Below are 11,609 nucleotides of genomic sequence, written 5' to 3'. Positions count from 1 at the left end.
TTTTTTTTTAACTCAGAGAGTGCTCATGCTAAGTGAAATAAATCAGACAGAGAAAGGCAAATGTCATATAATTTCACTCATATGTGGAATCTAAAAAAAGAAAACCACAAAAAGCAAATGAATAAAGAAAATAAAATAGAAACACACATATATAGAGAATAAGCTGATGGTTACCAAAGTAGAGGGGTGAGGGGTGGGAATAAAAAAAATGATAGACACAAAAAAATGCTTCAGGGTGAGATTGGAGGGAATAGAAGCAATCTCCAAAACCCTCAGGGATGACTGTTTTTAGTCTCAATTAAAAAAAAAAGAAGAAGAAAGAGCTGCAATGAATATCTCTTTGCACAAATCGTTATTCCTTTGAGAAAGTATTTCTATAAGCTGGAAAACTAGAATTAGCATTTCTGGTCCATTTTTATTAAAACTTTGTCATATACTGCCTATTTACATCCCCACCTACAGGATATAAGAGGACCAGTTCCTCCATGCCCGCCTAAAAACAAGCCTTAATCTTTTCCAATTTTACCAAACCAGTAAAAAATAGAATCTCATTAAAAATCAATAAAATATATTAAAAAAACAAAAAAAAAAAACAACAACAAAAAAAATAGAATCTCATTGTTTCAATATCAGCGGTTGAAAATAATAAGGTATTACTACATATGCACACATAGAAAGGTTTTCACAATATAAGTGAAAAAGCAATTAGTAATATAATCTCATTTCTTATATATACATATGAGCTTAAACATGTGTTTTATACATGTAAATGTATGTATGTATGTATGTATGTGGGTGTGTTTGTAGACATACCTTTATGTAAGTCTATATAAACATGAAAAATCTTGAAAGATATTCTCCAAACCATTACCATGATTCTCCCTGACAAATTAATTTGGGGACAGAGGAGTAAGAAGAGAACTTTAATTCTGAAGTTTACATAGTTCTCTATTGTTTAAAATTTCATGATCATGTAAGATTTTATAATAAAAAAGACTGATACAGATATAACTGTTTCTCTAAATATAAAAAAAACTTCATTACCCAGAATTCTGCAGCCATAATCTCCACTTAATGATTTCTTATAATCTCACTGAGAAATAAATTAGTATATTTACATGATGTGTCATAATTCTTATGTGCCTGGCATTTATCACTAATGTTATTTAACTTAATAATATATTAAATATTATAAGTTATAAATAAATATTTTAAACATCATTTATTGATAAGGCAGTCAGTAACGATAATCCTCTTATCAATTAAAAGGGATGAAACACAAGGAAAATCTCATGCTATACATACATGTGACTGGGCTCATGAAAGTAACCGAGTCATGCCAATGTACTATAACGCAAATGAGTTCCAGATTCCCATTTGTATTGCTTTTAGAAGACTTTCAGCTTTAGAGCTCTGTGTTTATTAATTTTTGTTTAAATCCATTAATGGGCCTGCCTAACCCTTTCAAGTAATCTATTAGAGGAGTAAAACAACTTTTCCATTGAGATGTTTTTATATCTTCAAATTATCTATCTAAAAGCATTTTAAAATTCACTCCTGCATTGGCAAATTAAGCACACATGTCTGGGTGAAGCCTTTAATAGTGGCTTTTGATATTCAAGATGACATAGTTCCCTAAGTAAGAAAAAAAATAGAGTATTTTGAGGAATTCAGATTTGGCTAGACAAATAATAAACTCACAAATCATTGTTTTCCAAATGCTTTGTATAAAGGGTGTGTGAACTCTCCTCACCCACTGCTCAAAACAGGCAGTGAGGGAGGAGCGACTGACCTTCTTTCTGCCAAAAATGCAGTCAGAGCCTTGTGAGCTAATTGGAAAAATGGTCGTGAAAGAAAAACAAAGAATGTTATAGAACCATATAAAACTGAGAACAAATAAAAAGCATTGTAAATGCACCTAAAAAAGAAAAGAATGTGAGACTTCGGGTCTAGTTTCAAGCGAGCAAAAGCCATTAATATACATTCTCAAAGGCAGGTTAGCCCACGAATCGCACACATTGGGCCATGTTTGTGAAGAGGTTCCAGTGTAGCATATATTTTCTTCCAGACACATTCTAAATTCATCTTTCACAGCATATTATCAAATCCTAAATCTCTTTGCCCAGGCATCTGTTTAAGTCCTTTGTTGAGGTGTCCCAACAGCCTGGAGAGTACTTTGTTTGTTGAACAAGTCAGCAAACAGAAGTCTGTGTTACTTTGCTGAAATAACTTCAGAGCCAACTTGTGGAAAAGATTCACACAGGAGGTACACTCACAAGAAAACAGGAAAGACATCTGAAAGTTGCTAAGAGAGTAAGTCCTAAAATGAAAATTTATAACGATGTGTGGTGATGAATGTTAACTAGACTTACTTTGGTGATTGCTTCACAATATATACAAATATCAAATCATTATGTTGTACATCTGAAACTAATGTTATATGTCAATTACATCTCAGCTTTTAAAAAAATAGAAGAAGAAAATAGCAAGGAAAGCTCCCTGGGGTCCCACTGAGTCACCTAGAATTTAGCCAAAGAATAAAAGATATATTCCATCTTCCAGATCACTTGAATTTTTGCCATGAGACTCGGAGGAAACCTGTTAATTTCAAGATGGACCTATGGGATTCTGACAAATGTTACAGTTTTGATTTGGGAACTATTTGATAATCTTAGGAAAGCATCGGTTTATCGATGTCTGTCCTCAAATCCACAGGTAACATTCATTTAATACCACTTCTAGCTGTTGGAGTTCATTTCAGCCACCACCACTTTGTTACACATCCTTCCAAATGTAAAATTCTAAACACTAATTTCGTAATAATGAGTGCTTGACCTAACTGAAGTCAATGCTATAGACAAGCCCATATCTTGTGTTCAAAGGGTGGTTGAAGGAATGAAATGGTTTGCATATCTAAAACCAAATCTGTAGTACACATCTCCAGGTCTGAGGTAGGGGGTTAAAGTTGAGAATGACTGGGAGCACGGCTGATCCTAGAAAGAAATATTAAGAAAAATGCTTGTCTTCTGAGACTCCTAAGCTTTTCCCTCTTGTACCTTTTATCCAAGAGCAGACGTTGCTCCTTTTTTTGGAAAAAAAAAATTTATTATTTATCTGTTTGTTTTTCAACATTTTTTTAATCCTCACCTGAGGGTATTTTCCATCGATTTTTAGAGAGAGTGGAAGAGAGAGGGAAAGACAGAGAGAAATATCGATGTGAGAGAAACATTGATTGGTTGCTTCCTGCACTCACCCTGGAGCCTGTAACCGAGGTACATGCCCTTGACTGGAATCGAACCCAGGACCCTTCAGTCCACAAGCTGATGATCTATCCACTGAGACAAATTGGCTAGAGCAGACGTTGCTCTTTTCATGCTCTGCTTTAAATGATTTGGTTCCTGCCCATCTGTCTCATGTCACCTCCTCCTGCCCTCCCCGTTATCACTAGGTGCATCTGCAGTGACCTGTCTGGGCCTCAAGGGCACCCGGCTGACCCTCAACTCAAGCATTTCTGCAGTGCTCTTCTGCCTGCCTGGGATGTCCTCATCTTCTCACCAGCCTGCTGCTCTCTCTGCCTGGAAGGTCTTCCACCCTCTCCCAAAGACTGGCTCTGTCTCATCATTCAGGGCTCAGCCCGAGCATTTTCTCCATAAAATTGTGTGTGTGTGTTTTAAACTTTCCCCAAGCATGATTACTATCTTTTCGCTCAAATTTCTCTCCATCTTATTACGCTGCTTAGTATATTTTACAGGACTTACCACTCATTGAAATTATCTCATTCATTTATTTGCTTGTTGTCTGAAAAGTTCATAGTAGGCTCTTAAACATGCTTGTTGAATAAATGAAGATTGTAGTCATGTTTGGTCTCATCATTGCTACACAGTGATAAGGAGTTTGGGTTTTGAAGTCAGCACTGCATTTGAACCCCAGCCTTACTAATTACTAGCTTAGTAAACTCAGAGGCATAACCAAACCTCTGGGTTTCAGTTTCCTCATTGGTAAAGTAGGAAATAATCCTAGCTACCTCACTGGGTTTTGTGAAGAGTAAACAAAACAAAGCATAAAACACTGATTAAAGTATCTGCTCCATAAGAAGTGCTCAGTAAATAGTAGTGACAAAGTAGTGCTTCTCTCAAAGGACATTTGTATTTAAAAAGAGCTCAGGAAAAGATTAAATCTTAATGAGGAGATGCTGTGCCTTGCAATCAATGGGACACCTACCACTAGTGTACTTTCTTTGGCCAGAGAATAGACCATATTAAGGAGGGAGGTTAACTAGCACCGTTCACATCACACTTCGAAGATATTATCAATGTGAGAAGGCAAGAACTGTCTTTTGGAGGGTTAGATGGTTGAAACAAGAGTTCAGATATTGCCAGAAGGTTACCTGACCGATGAGTAGAAGGCCTTATCCAGTAGCATTTCTTGGATGAATTTACCACAATCAAGTATTGGCCGTGCAGACCCTGAAAATGTCAGTCTCCAGAGTTGATAACACTTAGTGAGACTTCCTTACAATGTCCAAACTTCAGCATATAATGCAAAGACCAATTTGTTGGATTATAATGAGAATACAGCTTTCAAATGTCAAATATTCATATTAGCCTGAGCAGTCCATTTTCTCCCTCTAAGAAAAAAAAATCTGTGGAGGCCAAATTTTGACATAAAAATGTCTCTGTGAGCAAGAACTATCTTGGGGTCTCCGATGTTACTGAATAATACATGCTATCAGTCATTAATGCATCCATCTGTTTTGCCAAATCCTTGGATGGTGCTGGAGGGGTGACATATGATTTCCTATTCTAACACTTGTTTTTCAATGTTTTCTCACCTTCCTACTGATCCTTTCCTTAGATATGTTAATATTATTTATCCTACGAGTGCTTGGGTCTTACTAATGCAGCCTGGTGAGAGATGGAAGAAACTTTTCACCTGCTTAATACTGTAATAATTTTCTAGAATAAATTGTCTAGAATCGCATTCTCAAAACATTATTTTAAGGTCTTATTAAGTCTTAGTATATTCCATATTTACTATTTGTGTCTATTAGTTCATACATTTGAAAATTGTCAATGACAAGAGAAGTCATAAGGATTTCCAGATATTGGGACTGTTAAAATAATATTCCGGTTTCCCCCTTTCAATAACATAGTTGGACTGTAGTTCCCTACATCCTTGAAGGGACAAGTGACCACTGGACTTACTTTCCCTCTTCACAGCATCTGGTGGTGTTCCAGGTAGCAGAGACTTTATCAGTCTTGCTCCCCAACCTCATGGAGCAGATCCCACTGCCTACACGTGATTGGCATGCCATGTGTGTGAGAAATACCCCTTAGTTGTCTTAAAGTGTGGAGCTTTTATAATTATCTATTTATATAACATCACCAGCCTATTCTCACTAATATAGACATGAAAATCTGAGTGTCCCTTGATGATATTTGGTTTTCCTTTAGATTGGAAGTATTCCAGATTCACTATCTATAGCACAAGATTTTTGGATCAGAAGATATCTAAGTTTCTTCCAAACTGTAAGTTATATATCTATATTCCCTGATGATTTTCCTGAGCTCTGCCTTTAACTTAATGTCCATTTTGATGAATCTGTGTTTTCATTCAGCAGCCTGTTCAGATGAGTTTTCAACACTTGAGGAATCTGATAGGGGGATACTCCTTTAAGGAGATCTTTTAGAGAAAGAAGTGTCTTTTTATAATATAAAGGAAGATTCCCAAAGTCTCTACTATGTTTACCAGAGATTTATTTCCTAAGGTTTTTGAATTTATAAAAACAGAGCTCAGTCAAACAACTGTTTTGTAGGAACCCATAGGAGAAACTAAAAGCAATTTGCAGCACTGAAAAGAGAAAAAAAATGTCTATCTAACTGCTGGAGCAATATTGAGGAGGAAAAACAATGGCTCATCGAGCTCATGGTAGCAACACTGAAATACTTTGGGAGGAAGAAAACATTCCCATGAGAAGGAAAATATCTTCTTTTAGGAATTACTGAAGAAAAAATAATGTTTATATTAAGTGTATCAATCACCAACCAATGGATTTGGTTCATGAGTGACAACTATTCCAAGTAGAAATTATCACTCATCAAGCTTTATTAAATTAGCCAAGCAAATGAAAGGAAGGGTGCACTGTTGAATCATTTGTATTTCCTATTTCTTATGAGTTCGTCTTAAAAACTTAATACATTCCTCACTCAGGATAACATATGGAATGATAAAATTTTAAGTATTAATTCAAAACCATTTTTTCTCTCTACCATCTCAGAATATAAAATACAAGTGAGAACAAAATTAGAGCATACAACACTGCCTTTCCTCCCCTAGGCTCAGACAACAGACTTGCAGCCAAATGGAATTTTACCAAACTTTCTAAAATGAGTAACATTATGTGAGCACTGTTCCCTTGGGAACTGTATGAAAATGAGATGTCTATCACAAAAGGTTCTCCATGGAAAACCCTAAAAGCTATGGGCGTGTGTCTTGACCTAGAGACAAATGCAGAAAATTACAAACACCTAAAATTAGTTTAAACTAAAAAACTTGAATTTTCCCAAATATTATAATAAAAAAGATAAGATTGATTGAATGGATATTATTGTTTCAATATTTATTGATTGTATATGAGGTGCCAAGAACTGTGCTAGATGCTTTCACATGAACTGTATCATTTGGTCAATAACTCTGTAAAGTGCAGATTAATTTAAAGATGAATGGCTTACCTAAAGTCATACAACTAATAGGGCCTTTTATTCAAGAGGCATTTATTAAAGATCCGTTACATGTCAGCACTTTTCCATGCACTAGAATGAAATATTAACATTTGGGGGTCCACGGATGAGAGTACAAATTGAGGCTCCCATACCATGCCTCAATATAGTCAGTCACACACTACATAACAATGTTTCAGTCAGTGATGGACTGCATATACCACAGTGGTCCCGTAAAATAATAATGGAAATGAAAAATTCCTATTTCTCCTAGTGACATGATAGCTGCCCTAATGTCATAATGCAATGTATTACTCATAATGCAATGGTGATGCTGGTGTAAACAAACTTACTGCACTGCCAGTCATATAAAAGCATAGCACATACAATTGTGTACAGTACATACTTGATAATTATAATAAATGACTGTGGTACTGGTTTATGTATTTACTACATATACTATACCTTTATTGTTATTTTAAAATGTACCATTTCTACTTATTAAAAAAGTTTGCTGTAAAACTAAGCCAGTTATGTCGGCAGTAGCCTCATACATCTCCTGTTTACTGTCTCTTGATTGCATCATTTTCTCTTGTGCTTTATTTAATTCCATGTTGTTTTGTACAATAACATGCCTTATAGTCTTGTAGCACAGGAGCAATATGCTACACCATGTAGCCTAGGTGTGCAGTAGGCCATATCATCTAGGTTTGTGAAAGTACAATCTATGATGCTCCCACAACCACCTAACAATAATTTCTCAGAACATACCCCAGTTGTTAAGTGGCACATGACTGTATTTAAAATTAAAACAGTGGTGTGCCAGGTCCAGCTGTTATCAGCTCAGGAGAGCCAACTATAGAGCTTTCCTAAATTCACATTCAATAACATTGCATTTGTAGCTTGAAACTGGCCATGGCAGGATCATTTACACCATCACAATGGCAAACACTGCAATTAACTCATTGTTTTCTCAGAGAGCCTCTTGTTAAACAGCTACCAGCAACACACCACTGCTTGTAACAACCTGTTGAATAAAATGTTCTATATAACCTAACCTTAAAAAATATACCTTCATAGCCTAGAAAATCAAGTTTGAATTAGAATTCCCATATTCCTTGTTGTTCCACATTAAAATTTGGTAGGGAAGGAAGAACCAGTCCCTAGACTCTAGCCCCCATCCTGCAGCCGATGGCCCACAGCTATCTCCACTTCCCGTCGCATTTCAAGTTTCATCCTGCAGTGGGAGGGAGATCATGTGGGCACTCCAGAACATACAACTAAGCAACATCTATCTATACAGCACACACATAGAGAGCTACCCCTAAACCACCTCCTGGGATGAGCGTGTACAGACCAGCAGAGCAGAGCAACCTGGAGGAAGGGAAGGGAAAACTCACAGGCCCTGGAAGTAGACAAAAGTCTTTGAAAGTCAGAAATTTCAGGGTCTGGCTGGCAGAGCATTATCTAGAGTTGGGAGATGGTGCAGGCTCTGGGTGGTCCCTTGGTACCATAGATATATCACTACGGAGAGTGGTACAAATGGAAGAGGGCCAGAGTAGAGCCCCCTAAAACACAGGTAGCAGGGTCGAGGCTTCCATTTCCTGTTCTAAGAATGGGACTAAATATGGAAGTCCAGAAGCTTTCATGGAGGGTGTGTTCTACTACAAGAAGGTATAACAGTTTAAATATTAAATATTTAAATACCTAAGATAAATTATTTTAAAGATTAAATTGGCTTATTACCACCCTTCTTTTCAGCCCAAGAAAAATAACATGACAGCTTATTATTTACTCAAAAATTACTAAGTTCTTAGAGACTAAAACTTCAGAACTTAGCTATTGATTTGAGTTAGCAAAATGAGTACTAACATTTATTTATCATAATAGTTTTTGTTATTGGAAAGACTCAAGACAGCTTCCTATTCAATGCATACCCAGCTGAATCCTTTTGCAAATTCTGGACTGGGCTCTCTCCTTGCTCATGAGTCCTGTCAGCCTGGGTAATAAAAGCACTTTCATTATTACCTGGGAATTAAAAACACATGGGCACAGAGAGCAGATTGTTCAGTGTTTACCAGCATACCACTGTGTTACACATATGCATAATAAATACTTCAGTACATGCCAAAAAATTATTAACAGTAATTACCTTTGAGGAAAAGGAATTTCAAAGAAGGAGAAAAGAGAAGTACATGTCATTTAATATCTTTCTATAACTTTCTTAACAATATGAGGGCTGTGGGATTATGGGCCATTTTGGTTTTCTTCTTTTTATATAAATACTAGAGGCCTGTTGCACGAAAAGATTCGTGCAATAGGCTTTCCCTTCCCCTGGCTGCCGGCACCGGTTTTCCTCTGGCACCGGGGACCCAGGCCTTCACTCTGGCCGGAGCTGCCTTCAAGCCTTCGTTGCCCCGCCCGGCCACCCCGGGCCAGGTCGCACATGGGATGCCCATCACCCCGGGTTGCAGATAGCAGGCCCAAATGGCAGCAGGGCAGGCAGGATGGCACTGTCCTGTCCCACCGCCCTGGGTGACAAATAGCAGGCCCGGATGGCAGCTGGGCAGGCGGGATGGCGCTGTCCCACCCTGCCTACAGTATGCAAATTAGCCGCCATCTTTGTTGGCAATTAATTTGCATATCACACTGATTAGCCAATGGGGGGCGTAGCGAAGGTATGGTCAATTACTATGTTTGTCTATCAACTGTTTGTATGAGAAGTATCCTTGGCAAATTCCATTTTTCCTTCTTCAAAATAGGAAATGGTGTGAGCTGCGTAATCTTTCTGTAGGTACTAGATTTCGCTGAAGCTAATTAGTCCTGCCATCTATAATATCTTCTTATTCCCAGGACAGCTCCATGAGCACCAGCATATGCTAAAAATAATACAAGTCTGCTGCTACTGGAGTCACCAGACTCCCATGGCTACATCCTCAAGAAACACCACCTGCCATCAAATCTCTGAGTAATGGACAGACCTAGAGGATACCCTGCTCAGTGAAATAAGTCAGATAGAGAAGGATAAATTTCGTATGATTTCAGTTACATATGGAATCTAAAAACTGAAATAAAACAACACAGAAATAAACTCATAGATACAGACAACAAATTAATGGTTGCTAATGGCAAGGGGGTCGGGAGGGGTAAGCAAAATAGGTGAAGGGGATTAAGAGGTACAAACTGCCAGTCATAAAATTAGTAATGTACGTCATAGAAAATAGAGTCAATAAAATCATAATAACTATGTGTGGTGACTGATGGTTACTAGATTTATCATAGTGATCACTTCATGAGGTATATAAATATTTGATCACTATGTTGTATACATGAAACTAATATAATATTGTATGTCATATCTATAATAATAAAAGCATAATGTGCTAATTAGACCAGACAGCTGAATGACCTTCCAGATGTCATTCCGGACGTCCTTTTGGATGAAGCTGCCGTGGTGGGGGCCAAAGCAGAGGTGGTTAGGGGAAATCAGGCAGGAATGCAGAGTGGTTAGGGGTGATCAGGCAAGCAGTTAGGGGAGATGAGGCAGGCAGGAGAGTGGTTAGGGGTGATCAGGCAGGCAGGCAGAGGGGTTAGGGACAATCAGGCAGGCAGAGTGGTTAGGGGTGATCAGGCAAACAGGTGAGTGGTTAGGGGTGATCAGGCAGGCAGGCAAGCAGTTAGGAGAGATGAGGCAGGCAAGTGGTTAGGGGTGATCAGGCAGGCAGAGGGGTTAGGGACAATCAGGCAGGCAGAGTGGTTAAGAGCGATGAGGCAGGCAGGCAGAGTGGTTAGGGGTGATCAGGCAGGCAGGCAGGCAAGTGGTTAGGAGCCAGCAGTCCTGTGGGATCAGGTCTAAACTGGTGGTCAGACATCCACTGAAGGGTCCCGGATTGCAAGAGGGTGTAGGCCGGGCTGAGTTCCCGTGCCCCCCCGTGCACGAATTTCATGCACTGGGCCTCTAGGAATTAAATAATAATAAAAATCTCTGAGATCCTGCTCAATGTCATAAAACCCTGCTGTTTGGACATTACTAAAGAAGTCTTTCAAGCAATCCAGAGTGTCTTTCATTCATCTGTGCTCCTGATAATGAGGGCATTGGTATATTTCTGTTTAAAATGAACACTGAGTTTCAGCGTGTTTCTAATGTCTAATGCATTGGCTACAGTGAAGTTCAATTAGCTGACCTTAACATGGAATTAATTTTAAGAACAAACTTTTCTTAAATCTAAAAAAAAGAAGAAGAAGACAAAAAGAATGCCTGGGCAAAGTTTCAACCTTTCTTGCTCTGGTACCAATGCACCTTTGTCACCTTTTGTAGTTCATGAACCTCTATGGTCTCATTTTCTCCATCTGGATTTCAGAAAGGTAATAGTGCTTGTGACTTCCAGGATATTAGACTGAGAAGCCATATGTGAAAGCAAGTTAGAGACTAAAGGGTTAGCACAGGGGAGAGAGAACCTTCAGGGAAATGCTCCTTTTTTTTTTTTAATCTTAAAGGGGCTTCTCACACTCAAGGTTAGGAGTTGTTTTGTTGTTTGTTTTCAATGTGGGGGGTAATTTTTGTTGTTGTTAATCTTCACTCAAGGATATTTTTCCATTGATTTTTAGAGAGAGTGAAAAGGAAGGGGGAGAGAGACAAAGAGAGAAAGAAACCTCGAAGTGAAAGGAACACATCTGATTGGTTTCCTCTGGCACACGCCCCGACCAGTGCTGGGGATTGAGCCTGCAACTGAGGTATATGCCCTTGGCCAGAATCGAACCCAGGACGCTTCAGTCAACTGGCCCACTCTCTATCCACTGGGCAAAACCCGCTAGGGCAATATGTACAGGTTTTTAAACTTTAACTATTGACAGATTTGTTTGTTGTTTGCTATTTTTGTCTTACTCCTC

Source organism: Myotis brandtii, unplaced genomic scaffold, assembly GCF_000412655.1.
Source record: "Myotis brandtii unplaced genomic scaffold, ASM41265v1 scaffold399, whole genome shotgun sequence".
NCBI classification, from domain to species: Eukaryota; Metazoa; Chordata; class Mammalia; order Chiroptera; family Vespertilionidae; genus Myotis; species Myotis brandtii.
The sequence above is the reverse complement of the archived record's forward strand: the minus strand, read 5'-3'. Positions refer to the sequence as shown.